Raw genomic sequence first — 14,721 nt, forward strand, 5'->3', positions numbered from 1 at the left:
CTTGACTGGGAATGTGCAACTTTTGAAGCATTTTTGCTTAATGCTACTTAGCAAATAGTTGACTGCTCCTTGGCTGGTAATTCACTCTGAACTTTTAACATGGGTTCCTGCTTTGACAGTAAAATAGAGGGAAGTAAACAAGGAGATATGAGCTGTTTCATCAAGGATGGCTAGCTATAATTATGTTGGTTTTTTTGTGGATTTTATGAACAATAACATTTTATATGAAAATTTATAAACTGATTTGGTTTTTCCCCCCTGTTTTACTCCTTCAGGCCCAAATCTTGGGCCGGGCCAGATAATGAGAAAAGGCCAAATTAGAGGATTGGGCCAAAAGAAATCTGATGAGGTTCAACAAGGACAAATGCAGAGTCCTGCACTTAGGACGGAAGAATCCCATGCACTGCTACAGACTAGGGACTGAGTGGCTAGGCAGCAGTTCTGCAGAAAAGGACCTAGGGGTTACAGTGGACGAGACGCTGGATATGAGTCAACAGTGTGCCCTTTTTGCCAAGAAGGCTAATGGCATTTTGGGCTGTATAAGTAGGGGCATTGCCAGCAGATCGAGGGATGTGATCATTCCCCTCTATTTGACATTGGTGAGGCTTCATCTGGAGTACTGTGTCCAGTTTTGGGCCCCACACTACAAGGAGGTTGTAGAAAAAATGGAAAGAGTCCAGCAGAGGGCAACAAAAATGATTAGGGGGCTCGAACACATGACTTATGAGGAGAGGCTGAGGGAACTGGGATTATTTAGTTGGCAGAAGAGAAGAATGAGGGGGAATTTAATAGCTGCTTTCAACTACCTGAAAGGGGGTTCCAAAGAGGATGGATCTAGACTGTTCTCAGTGGTACCAGATGACAGAACAAGGAGTAATGGTCTCAAGTTGTAGTGGAGGAGGTTTAGGTTGGACATTAGGAAAAACTATTTCACTAGAAGGATGGTGAAGCACTGGAATGGGTTACTTAGGGAGGTGGTGGACTCTCCTTCCTTAAAGGTTTTTAAGGTCAGGCTTGACAAATCCGTGGCTGGGATGATTTAGTTGGGATTGATCCTGCTTTGAGCAGGGGGTTGGACTAGATGACCTCCTGAGGTCCCTTCCAACGCTGATATTCTATGAACACACAATCCCTTTGTAGGATGAGAGGATGCTAGGATCCATGCATAGGCAACTGGTACCTCAGTATAGGGAGGCATCAGCTAAAGGGGAGGACACATGACTGCCCTACATATCTCCCCTGCCTGGTGACCCCTCCCACCCTGCATCCAGCCAGGGGCTGCAGAGCTCTCCCCAGCCCATGTTACCAGAGGGGGTGGTCTTTCTGTTCTATCCCTGTGCCTCTCCCCCGGCACGTTTGGCTGCTCTCCCTGTCCCTGTCAGATGGGTAGGGAGTGGGATGGGGCCACTTCTGCCTGAAAGAGCCTGGCTTGGAGGTGAGTATGTGAGAGTGAGCCTCCCAGCCAGGCTTTCTCAGGCAGAAATGGCTCCATCCCACTCCCCACCCAGCTGCCAGGGACAGGGAGAGCAGGTGAACTGTGCCAAGGGAGAGGCGCAGCGAGAGAAGGACAGAGAGCCTCTCTCTCCCTGACCCTGTTTAGGCCATTTAGGGGGTCACTTGACCCCCCCCTTATCCTCTCTACACATCACCTCTGGATCCATGTACAGTACCAGCTGATCCTCCTATCACTCTTCTCACGTGGCCAACCCTACCCCACCTGTTGCCTGTATGCTCGTGTATGTGAAGACCAACCCCACAGAGCTCCAAGTCCTGGATTCGTGCTCTTGTTTCCCCTTGTGCAGGAAAACCATGCTGGATCCGTTATTAAAGAAGCTGTGAAGGCAGGAGTTGGATTTGCCCCCATGTTTTTACATTAATTCTTATTCTGTGTACTGTATGTAAGTGAAAATCTTGGATATTTGTTTGCTAAATCATATGGTAAATGGTCCTGTTGATGACTGCAGAGTTGCTCAGGGGCTGCAGTTGTTAAGCACTCATTACAGGAATCCAACAGGGCAAATTAAGAAACCTATGTGTTTGCTTGTTATTTCAGGACTTTTATGCTTGGCTTCTGAGGAGCCCTGTATAGGACCTCATGACCTAAAAAGATTTGCTATTCCTTAGTCAGAGGTTCCTTAGTCAGAAGTCTGAATCACTGACCTGGCAACAATGAAAATTATTACCGCCAAGGGAGAGTTTAGCTTTATCTTTAATGCAGAATAGCTGAATGCCTGCTATTAAAAATACATATATAAAATAACTGAAGCATTCTATGCAGTTGGTAGATAGTATTTGTATACATAACTTTAAGGCTTTTTACACTTGCAATTTAAAGCCTTTATTTTACGCTTCATTGTAAATAGTTGTTAAGCAAGTTTCCTCCTATTTGCTTGCAGTACCATTGTGAGCATTTCCCCTAAATCCATGCAATTTCAGATACAGTTGGTGGAGCTGTTCTTAATTCTGTACCTGTTTGTTTTATGTATGTTCTCTGGCAACTTTACCCAAAGTTCATGAAAACCTTGGGATATAATGGAACTTGTGATGATACTGAACAGTACTTTTATGTTGTAATGATGTACTTTTATTGGAATTTAACTTTAGAAGAACCAAAGCAAGCTATTTCCCAAAGTTTTGACATTGCAAGACTTAAATATGCAGTCTACTGTAAATTGAAAGTCTGAGTTGTAAATATATGCATTGTTGTTTTCCTGTGTTGCAATTCCTAGGTATATTTCTAGAAATATATCTCAGTTCTTAGTGTTGTGACTTATTGATCCTGGTTCTCATACCAACACAGACAAACAACAAACATGCACATTTTTATTCATAATTGTAAAATTTTAATGTATCCAAAACAAGCTAAATCTGTTTAGTTTTACTTCCTTTTTTTCTTTTTCAAGCTTCCGTTATAAGTTTCTCTCCACTGAGATTAGCTACCTGTAAAACCATGATCTTCTAAAGCTGTTTTTTCTGCTGCATCTTAAGTAAACTTCCTTGGCAATTGCGCTGGGAGTTCTACAGTTATAACTATAAATCAGTTAAGGTGGCTGATGATGTGATTGTAGTGCTGGTCCTCCTAGTTACTCTAATACTACAACTTACCTTTTGACAAATAAGAATTTATCTGTTAGAATGGTCTTTTGAATAAATCTTTTATGAGTCCTACATTAATTTTTTATCACTGCAGTAATAATAAAAGTGGAGTTCAATGCTTATTGTTGTTTGCAAAGAATGTATATCTTACCAGAGGTACCCATGTGAAGTTTACTTTCTTTGAGTTGATAAACAAATTACTTAGAATAAGATGTAATAGTGATATTCAATGGAATAATAGATGATCTATGTTTCTATTTTATTTACGGAGTGCTGTAAGAGTTCGACATTTTACAAATATTGGAAAGACAAGGTCCCAGCTTCAAGAATCTTATTATTTAACTCATACTTCTTTAATAAGGACTGTAAATGTATTCTCCTAGAACTTTAAATAATTGTAGAAGTCATGAGCTAAGTCTTTAGTGAAACACTAGTTTCACAGCATTCCTGTAAGTAGCCCCATTATAAGATTTTAAATAGTATTATATTTTATGGTGGTATTATGATATTGTGGACCAGGACCCCATTGTGCTAGGTGCTGTACAAATACAGAACAAAAAGATAGTGCCTACCCAAAGGATCTTATAATCGAAGTATAATAATAGACAACAGATGGATAAACTGAGTACTAGGAAACAATGAGACCATATTGGTCAGTATGATCGGCAGTGGTCTTGGTACACCAGCAGCCTAAGTGTTGTTTTTATTTTGTAGTGATCACAGCAAAGGAGAGTTTTCAAGAGGGACTGGAAGGATAGTAGGGTTGCTTTGTGGATGTTTATAGGGAGTGCCTCCCACACATTCTCATCTGTATCTTATTTCTCTATATTATATTAATTAATAACCACATCCAAAATACCCTTCTTCACACCTACCGGCTTCTGAATGGGGTTTAATTTCATATTTGATTGTGAATGTCATAAATGTATGAGGAGATTATCATTTTTGACCATATAAAGGGACTGATAGAAATTCATGTTCTTTTTAGATTCAGCACTGAATCAAGGGTTTGACTAAGTCTGAACCCCTGCGTTGCCATTTCTGGACCCCTATAGCTAAGGATATGAGAGTGGGAAGAGCAATTTTATTTCCTGGAGGTTTTGTTTTTTAACAGTCACCTTGCTCCCTCAATCTGAGTCCACACAAAGATGTGCACTGACAACAGGACTGGTGCCAGTGCAGCTCTTATGCAATTCATGCTCCCTTACTTTGTGCTTTGAAGCTGAAAACTACTAGTATTAAGGTGAGTGCAATAAGGTGATAAAGAATATTATATCCAATCGAATCTGCAAGGGGAAATTTGATAGGCAGAATGTTATGACCTAAATGGAATTTAGCCAGCTAATTTCTATACTGTTGCAAAATCTGTGGTGGGATCTCGAGTGACTGCAAGTTTTAAGGATGTTTGTTTTAATTGTCATCCAACTGATGACACCTTTCAACAGTACAGTTCTCCCAGCACTTCTCTAGGGCATTAGTTTGCTACTAACTCAAGGGGAAAATGCCACCCAATCACCAACATGACTTCTTGAAGCTCCCTGGATTTTCTCTGGAGGTTTCCTAGCCTACTATTGACCAAGCCTGACTCTGTTTAACTTTGTGTTATCATATGTTTTAAAAGTGAAACTATTCCACAGAAAAGTGGACTTTACTTTTAACAGTGATCGACAGATATTTTTGGTGATGCTTTAATTTTAGTACATTTTATTTAGTTCTTGGACAGTGTCATTGCTGATAGTTGTAATCCTTTTAGAGGATGTCAGAGAGTTGTTACAAGAGATATTTTATTGCTAAAAATGTACAGTTGTTTGTCTTATGGGGGCAGATCTGTAATTACACTGTAAGGTATACCACAATGTGCTGAGAGATTCATAGTCCTGGTGGTGGTGACAGACTAATGTCACCCAGAATGACTGCAATAGCCAATAGAGTGACAGCAGCACACCTATCCAGCATTAACTAAAAAAAGCTTTTTAGTAAAAGCACAGTTTTTCAAGGTGTCAAGCACTTTCAGCTCTCATTGAAGGAGTTAATGGTGCTCAGCATTACACAGGAGGCATACTGTAGCTTGCAGGATTGCTTCCAAAATAGTAATGAAGACAATATTCAAGTGCCTTGAAAGTCTTTTTTTCATTCAGTAGTTTTTTTGCTTCCTTTACATCCAAAGGAAGGAAGGAAAAGGCTGAGAAAAAGGGAGGAAATTTCCTTTTATTCTGCATTGGGGCATTCAGTTTTTAAAGTATCAGAGGGGTAGTCGTGTTAGTCTGGTTCTGTAAAAGCAGCAAAGAATCCTGTGGCACCTTATAGATTAACAGACGTTTTGCAGCATGAGCTTTCGTGGGTGAATACCCACTTCTTCGGATGCAAGTAGTGGAAATTTCCAGGGGCAGGTATATATAAGCAAGCAAGAAGCAAGCTAGAGATAACGAGGTTAGATCAATCAGGGAGGATGAGGCCCTGTTCTAGCAGTTGAGGTGTGAAAACCAAGGGAGGAGAAACTGGTTCTGTAATTGGCAAGCCATTCACAGTCTTTGTTTAATCCTGAGCTGATGGTGTCAAATTTGCAGATGAACTGGAGCTCAGCAGTTTCTCTTTGAAGTCTGGTTCTAAAGTTTTTTTGCTGCAGGATGGCCACCTTAAGATCTGCTATTGTGTGGCCAGGGAGGTTGAAGTGTTCTCCTACAGGTTTTTGTATATTTTGTACATTGCCACATTCCTAATGTCCGATTTGTGTCCATTTATCCTTTTCCTTAGAGACTGTCCAGTTTGGCCGATGTACATAGCAGAGGGGCATTGCTGGCATATGATGGCATATATTACATTGGTGGACGTGCAGGTGAATGAACCGGTGATGGTGTGGCTGATCTGGTTAGGTCCTGTGATGGTGTTGCTGGTGTAGATATGTGGGCAGAGTTGGCATCGAGGTTTGTTGCATGGATTGGTTCCTGAGCTAGAGTTACTATGGTGCGGTGTGCAGTTGCTGGTGAGAATATGCTTCAGGTTGGCAGGTTGTCTGTGGGCGAGGACTGGCCTCTGATTGTGGCACTTGTTTGAGCTATTATTAACAATGCTATATGCTTTTGCAGGGTCGCTCATGTTTATTATCATAACTGTATAAAATCAAGTCAGAAAACTTAACACCACATTATATACATTAGACATGCCAAGAGTTCATGGGGATCTTCAAAAGTCAAGTGGCAAATCTCTTTTAGACTAACTCTCTAAGCAAAAAATTAATTGTTCTGAATCATTATCTTACTGGTAAGGGTGTCCTGACAGAGACATGTGAAAATTAAAACACATAAACGATTACTTGAATTTTCCTTCCATTGACCATAATTTTTAAATGAAGAAGAAAGTAGATAGAAAAAGGAGAACATGCATTCCTTTTTGATTAAATAAAACCTGTTTGTCCCTAATCCCTAGCACACTAAAGAAGTTTTAATCTCTACACTTGATACCCTCCTGAGTAATTTTGGCTTCAGTTATACATTCCAAGAGTTACAGATATGCCAAAAGTGGACTACTTCAGTGATTTCTACAAGCATAGATCTTTAATGTTTTGTTGCATGGCTGTTTCCTACTTCAGCAAAACCAGCTTTGCCCTGTAATTGGTAGTCCTATTATAAGTGGATGTTCTGTTAAGCTCTTAAATAACTCCTCCGAACCTAATAAGTAATTGAATAAAGGAGAGAGCTTTTAGTCCTATTATAGATGTACCATGTTTCAGAATATCATGTAACCTACAAGTCAGTACAGACTTTTTTATACAAATGATAAAACTTTGGATAAAATGCCATATGATGCTGCAGGGTATTTTAAGGAATGATTTGAATCTCTCTCTTTAACCCACTAAAATAGTACATGCAGATTTATTTAGTCTCACTGAGTTTTCACAAGTACTCCATTGTAAAGAATTTGTGTGTGAACTTTTATTGTGAGAAATAAGGCTGAAATAAGCTTTATTCAAAGCCTGTATAAAAATACATTAGAAATAGCTTTCCCTATAACACACAGTAAACTTAATTCTCTTGAACATCCTCAGTGGTAACAGTGTTTTGTTATATTTTTATAATTTATGAATTCTGGATGCACATTACATTGGGAGGAGATGTTAAATGTCTGTCGTGTTTATTTCAGTAACACATGAAATAAGGGGGCTAAAACTCAGTATTAAACTGATTATGTTAAATTTTTAAACACATTGAGAAGATATTCCAAAACCAGAAGTTTAGTTTGAGATTTTGGGCCAAATTCTTCCCCTATCTATATGACTGTTACAAAATGCAGTTTTGCTCTCTATACTAGAAATTATTTTTTGTCTGCTCCGTTAACACCAATACAGACTCATGCAACTCTTTCTGAGTGACTGGCGGCAGCATCAGCATCGGTGAAGGTTAACCAGAACATTTAGTGTCAAGGATCTCCTTCTGTTTAATATTTCTTCCCCATTCTATTTTCTGCCTCAGAAGGAGGCAGTCAGTATCATATGCCTTACACAAGAAATGTTAAAGGAGGAACCTGTAGTGCAGTGTAGGCAATAATCCTGCATTTCAAGGAGGGAGATACTTGAATAGAAGTTTTCTAAAAAGTCAAGAAGCGCTTAGCCTGCATGCTTTTTTGTAGCCCATTCTTACTGGTCTCATTAGACTATGGTGCACTTGGGATCCAGATCACTATCTGGGAGAAAGAATGCCAATTTGCCCTCCTTTACTAAGCAACTTTGCTGATGAAACTTTGCTCTCCACCAGCTTAAATATAGATGCCTGTGTATATATAGCGAGGCGGTAAGTACAGTGAATAGGTGAAAGAACATCTTTTCTCATCATGGTATTAGACAGTACTGCTAGTAAAATCTCTTTCATGCCCACATAATTCCTGGAATTAGATTGTGCTAATAGCTGTTGTGCCCAAGCACCCACTCACGTGGTGCAGGCCCTTTCAGCAAAATTATCATTCTCCTTCCAAATGCCTGTCCAATGGAGTTTGGACAGATCATTTTTTTGAGATTTCTGTGAGGAAATCAGTTCTAGTCTTGGCCAGCCTTCACAAGAAGCTGCCTCTATCCTGCACCAACTACAAAGGGGAAATTGATGCTTTAAATACTGAGTCTTAATTACTCCAGGATCTTTTTTTCTAGGAGCCTGTATATCTTGATAAACAATTTGTCACTGACATTGCATTTTACTCTCCTAGCTTCCAAAATAACCTCATGAGTTCCTGTTGTTATGGAAGGCTATCCACATGGATTAATGTCACACATGTCCGAAATGCTTTTTTAAAAACAATCAAATTTTGTAATCCAAATCTTGAAGATTGAAAATATGTATTTGTTATTTACAGGAAAAAATCCTAAGTGAGCATTATATTTCATAGTTGTGAAGGAAAATAATTTGAAACATTAGGCCAGAAAAATTTTCTGTGGAAAATTCTGACAAAATTAAAAAATCAGTTTTTTTGTTGAAATTGTTCATGGAAAACTTTGAGGTTTTTAGCAAAATATTGAAACAAAAAAGAATAACTTTAATTTTTGAGTTGGAAATACCACCTCAGTGCCTCATGGAAGTAGTTCTGGTGCCTCATGCCCCCACTTTCCTCCATGAGCATGGTTCTCATCTGGACTGCAACTCGCATGATGCACCATTATCTCTCTCTTGGTGAACCGCCACAGGGGAGACCATGGGAGTGTCTCTGTGAGTGTCTGGTAGCCTCCCAGTTTGGTCCCTGGATCTCAGGGTAACCCCTCTACTTTCCATTAGTTCTTTATTAAGTGGGGCCAGCTCCCCCTTCTTCCTCCTTGGGCTGGGTTCTTCTTCTGCTCTATCCTTTTAGGAGGATGGCAGGTGGCAATATTGTAGCCTGTTCAGATTTCCAGGGGATCATTGGGTAGGCCTACTTCTAATCTTGGAGCAGGCCCCAGCACAGCTGCAGAATATACTCTGCTTCCAGATGCTGAGTAATCGACTAAAGTCTGGTGTATAACTTTGAACAAGGTTGCTAGAGAATCTCCTAATAGTTGATAATGTGTAGCATGTTGCTATGTGGCACACATTTCCTACTACCAATCAGTTACATAGTATTTGGTGGAAGGAGGATTTCTCCCTGCTCATAGTTACTTCACAGTTTGGGGTGCCATACTAATTCTTGATTCTTTTATAGGTAAGGAACATCATTGCTTGTCCGTGCATGAGAGTGGAGCAATCACCTAATGCCTGTCTTAAAACAGGGAGGAACTATAAAGCGTAGCCCCAGTACTTCAGGGGGTGCAGATCTTACCTCCCTGTGATTACATTAGACATCTAATGATAGGGGGCAGGTACTGTTATGTGTTTGCTCATGAATTTGGGGAAGGGGGTGCCACGGAATTTGAGCTGTAAACATTTAATCAGTTGAGGTCTGCAAAACTCTCTCTGGCCCGCTGATATCTATCTTTTTACTAAAAACTTAACCTTGCCCTCATTTTGCATAGGGCTATAGTACTATGAAAATACTTCATACACTCTGTAGTCTATTTATTAGTTCAGATAAATAGTGTGATGGAGCCTCTTTAGTCTCATGTATCAGTGGAAAGGCTCTGACAGAATGTATAGGCTGGAAGTAAAAGGTTTAGAATGCCACATTTTCGCTGTAATCTTTCATCTTACACTTAGTCTGCATGTGTGTGCACATTATGGGTATTAGGTATGTGATACCAATGGCTTATGAATTAGTGTGATGTGCTGGCTGTCCCATTACTAAATCAACTATTCTGTTCTATTGTACATGCTCCAGCAGCTGGCAGCGGAGACTGTGTGCCTGTATGTGCATTGTGTGCACTTGCTTTCTTCATTTCTCTTTTCTGTCACGCAGGGGCACAAGAATAGTGTAGGTATTTTTATTTGTTTACTACCCTTCTCCAAAAAGTAACAAGTTGGTGAATCACATAACTGAATCTAAATCCAGCCAATTTCTGGCTGTAATGCTCTGATGTGCCTTGACAATCTTCCCCAACTTCTAACCCCTCTTGGGGATTATACTAGAGCTATCCGGAGGACAACAATTCCGTTTGTGGCAACTTTCAATATTTAAAATTTGGTTATTTCAGTGAGAAACAGAATCAAAACCTTTTTGAAAGTTTTTATGAAAATGAAAGTTTCAAAATATCCACATTCAGATCAAAACTTGAGCTTTTTGATTTGAGAAAGGGTTGATTGGTTGGTTGTCCATAGCTCTTTGGTCACTTTGCAGGAGTGAGCGAGTAGTTGGGGCACTGGCTGGGATATGGGAGACACAGGGTCAAATCCCTACTCTGTCTGTATCTGAAATCAAAAACTCTGCTCTGAATCAGGCAGAGCAGGGACTTGAACATGAGTTTTCCACATCAGCCTCTTTTTCGTCATAGGTGACCAGAGCATCCTGGATCCAAAAATCTTTCCTACTAGAAATTCTGTTGAAACTGATACATTTCTGTGTTAGTGAAATTTCACGTTAGCTAAAATGTTCTGACCAGTGCTATTATATACATGTGACTAACCAGAATTTTTTTTCAGATTGATATTCAGAAATATTCCACTTGTCAAGTAGAGAGATTCATTGTTTGAGAAATTTATTATTAATTTTCTCTGATCTATACTTGGAAGTTATCACTGTTTATGTTAGTGTTGCTTTAGGGATGATCCAGGGCATGATGAGTTAACAAGTGGCAGCATTGTTCAGTGGGTAGTGTGTACATGATGTTATAAGTCATTCACAGTTTTAGGACCAGATTTGGCTTTAGGCTTCTCTATTGATAGTGCTAGGTAGAATATGTTGCTAATTTACAATATGAACTCAAGTCCTGGGTATAGAGTTTTTAACTGATGTGAAATATTATTCCCCTGAGAGGTTCAGGCTGCTCATTTTCTTTGCTTTTAAGTGAACACTTAGCTTTTATTTATTTTTCTGTGTTTTGATGTTTTGTGAATCACTATATGGTATCTATGATTTTGCCAAGACCTTTGTAATGTTTAAATCTTTATATATTGTAAAATGATTTCTTGCATATATTTTTGTATTTAAAAAAAAATTAAAAATCCCCAAACCTGCCCTCTCACTTACCACACTGAAACTGAGATTTGTAGTTTTCCATTGCATTCATTTACCTTTCTTTGAAGCCACCTCTATAGTATTATTAGCTGATCATTATTTTTAGCTGATCCTTTCAAAACAGGTCTGTTTGCGTCAGGTTGCACATATTGAAAATGGCAATATCCCCAAGAGCATATAGAGCCTGGGGAAGGTCCTGAAGCATATTTGCCAGTAGATTCTGGGATTTTACTGATTGCACTGACTTATATACATTCTTGAAGCAGAAACAAATGTATTATTTTTCTGTTGTATAAGCTTCTAGCTAACTAAGGGACTACAAAAATGAAAGAGCTGTGAAAGATAAGGAGAGTGTCCATAAGGCTTTATCATTTTTCATGATCATGGGAATGGAACTCTTCTGTAAAGCAGGACACATCAGTATCCTTTTGAAGAAATGGAGTGAGTGGTAGTGTAAATGCAGAGCAAGGAGCAGGAGCTGTCACTGGTGCAGCAGAGTTGTAAATGATATTTTCAAGAGCCTTTAATAGAGGATAAGAAAGAGAAGTTAGTTTAGCTGATGCCTCATAGTAATGTCATGGGAAGTGTGAGGTGCTGCACTTGTGACTGGCCAAAAAAACCATAATGAGAGAGAGTTTATATATTCTCTGGTTTCAGAGTAGCAGCCGTGTTAGTCTGTATCTGCAAAAAGAACAGGAGTACTTGTGGCACCTTAAAGACTGTCGGAGAAAAACTCAGTTGTCGCTTTTTGTTTGGGTGCAGCAAAATCAAATACTTTATTATTTCTCCAGTAATTACAATGGAGGGAGAGAGTGCCAGAGGACACAGGGTCACCCCAGTCCCGGACAGGTCTCTCAACTGGTAAACAATTACAGCAAGCTTTATACCTTTGTTACAGACAATTTCTAGCAATAATACAGATGGTAAAAAGCAACAAATACATTTTGTTTATACATAAGCCTTTCTGCTATCTTATTTGTCTCACTCCTAAGAAAAGCAAGCCTGCATATTTGGTTAGACTGTTGCAAGGTCGTAATAACTTTTCACACAGTTCACTCTGTCTCACATTATCTTGCTTCTACAAATCTCACGTCATTAGGGTCACAGCTAGCCTAACTCATGCTAAGTAACTGACATTCATTAAAATCCCTTCAAATCCTTGTTAATTATTTCCTGGCTTCCACGAACTCCCCCCTTTTGTACTTCTAGTACAACAAATATTTCAAATCTCAATTTGCATTAAACCATGGATTTCAGATTCTACAGCAGATATGTCAACCTTAGGGGTTTTCATGGGATGTAATGACAATGCATGATTAGCATGAACATGAAAGGTATTATTACTATCATTACGTTTTTTACAAAAACAACAACAATAACATAATCCTAAACTAACTAACAACACTACAAACAATAACATTCCCATAGAAATAAAATAATGGGGTTGTTGCACAGTTTTGGTTACAAAGCACAATACATCATACGTAGTACATAAAGTAGACACTCTATAAGCTGTATGAAAGGCATTCTGTTCAGCATGATATATATTCTAAAGCATATGAATTTGCCCTTGCAATTCAGAGATTCTTCGAACCTCTGGTAACAATGAAAGCAAATTTTGAAACCGATCAGGCACTACTCTAATCCAATTAAAATATACCTAAAATCTAAGAGCTACTTGCAACATTCTATCTGCAGGCCAGTAAATGATATGATCGCCTGCAGCAGTGGTAAGATTAATATGTATATCTTGTAATGTGGTGGCATTAACGTACACACAGCGATCATTAGCTTGAAAAAGTGGGTGTCCTGTAAGGGTAGTTCCTTGACCTCTACCCTCCCAGCAAATATTGGCATAAACAGTGACAACTTCCCCTGGCTTCAGTTTCTGTACACACTGAAGCTGTGGTGGTTCTAACGGCCAAAATGTCCATAGATTTCCTAACCGCATCCAAATATCAGCTGTAATCCCAGGAGCACTAACTAAAAATCGATTAGGAGAATCAGGCGGTCTCACTTCCCAGATATCTCGGTGAATCACCCAATCCCACATGCATCCTCCCCATGGACCCGGCAGGATTCGGTATATGGGAGCCCACACCCACCCTCACCGGTCCATATGCTTGGAAGGAGCACTGTAAATGTTCACACTGCCATCCAGAAAGTGTCCCAGTATGTTTCCATGACCATAAATCAGATGGTACTCCTGATGTGTCTGTAAGGGCAGTGGGCCAAGTCTGGTCTAGATCCCACTGCAATGCCTTCCCAGCCTCAGTGATATTCAATACCATCTCAGTCAGTAACTTCTGGGTCATAGAACTAAGGGTGGAAATGACATGTAACTCACCAACTCCAGCCTGTACTTAAGATAGCTGAGCTTCAAAAATAAGGCTAGTGGCCTTTTCTAGTTGGCCCAATTTCTTATCACATTCTTGGCTTTTAAGATATTGGCCCTAGCCCACAGGGATCTGCTCAATTCTCTTCCTTTCCAAAGGAAATAACCCAGGCCCTCTGTTGTGCTAATCTAATGGCAGCCCCTTGTGAGCAATCTGGGTATGTAGAAGTGATCCGAAAACTGGACAAGGGCAATGTCATTTAAAATCCAATTAGGGAGGGCAATACATACTGAAGGATTTATCCAGAACACAGGGCGCAGCCTGTAGAATAAACCCCAAAATCCAATTAATACCACATTCCCAAGCATGGGTCCCACAAATTTCTTCCTGCCAGTGTGTAATTCTTCGTTTCTTCACCAGGGTCAGTTCTCAATGTCCTTTTTAGTCAGGAATTCCTGGACTTTGGCAATGTCAGTGGAGTGAGTGTTTCTTCTTCTTTCCTGAAGCAGTTGTGGTTCAGCATCCTACAGGGGAGAGTACCAGGACATCATCCTGTAATGATTTTGCTGCTTCTAGAAAAGTTTAAAGGCACAGTAGTTTGTCAGTGGACAAGGGAGAGGTTGCTAGTACGTCACCTTGTCCTCTTCTTCTGCTGTCCAGCAGGTACAGCAGGGCTAGAAGAAGGAGTACGCTTCTTCTAGAAAAGTTTAAAGGCACAGTAGGTCTGTCAGTGGACAAGGGAGAGGTTGCGAGCACGTCACCTTGTCCTTTTTCCCTGCTGTCCAGAAGGCACAGTAAAACTAGAAAAAGGAATAGGCTAATCATCAGTAGGAGAATTCTTCTGAGGTGGAGGGGTCTGTTTGCAGTAAGAATCATGGGTCCAAGCAGCCAGTCTTTGGCACTTCACAGCGGTGTTGGTAGTCAGCAGGACTTGGAAAGGGCCTTTCCAGCGTGGAGCCAAAGCAGTCTTTCGTTGATGGATCTTTATGTAGACCCAGTCTCCTGGTTCCAACGAGTGGCAAGGTTGCACAGGATCCTTCGGTAGTGCTTCCTTCACCTGTGTATAAAAAGACTTAATGTATTTCATTAGTGCCTGACAATACTTAAGCATTATGTCATCCATCAAATGAATGTCCATCCGAGCTAGGGTTAGTGGGGGTGCAGTTGGTAGTCGCATTGGGCGTCCTGTCAAAATCTCATGAGGGCTGAGTCCAGTCTTTCGATT

The 14,721-nt window shown here is 40.0% G+C and overlaps 1 protein-coding gene across 1 annotated transcript in view; it reads left to right on the forward strand.

The window, feature by feature from the left end:
* TENM3 (teneurin transmembrane protein 3) overlaps positions 1 to 14,721 on the forward strand; it is a 1,686,859-nt gene that overhangs the window by 1,096,654 nt on the left and 575,484 nt on the right. The gene's annotated exons all lie outside the window — the stretch shown is intronic.

Source organism: Mauremys mutica, chromosome 5 (genome assembly GCF_020497125.1).
Source record: "Mauremys mutica isolate MM-2020 ecotype Southern chromosome 5, ASM2049712v1, whole genome shotgun sequence".
Classification (NCBI taxonomy): Eukaryota; Metazoa; Chordata; order Testudines; family Geoemydidae; genus Mauremys; species Mauremys mutica.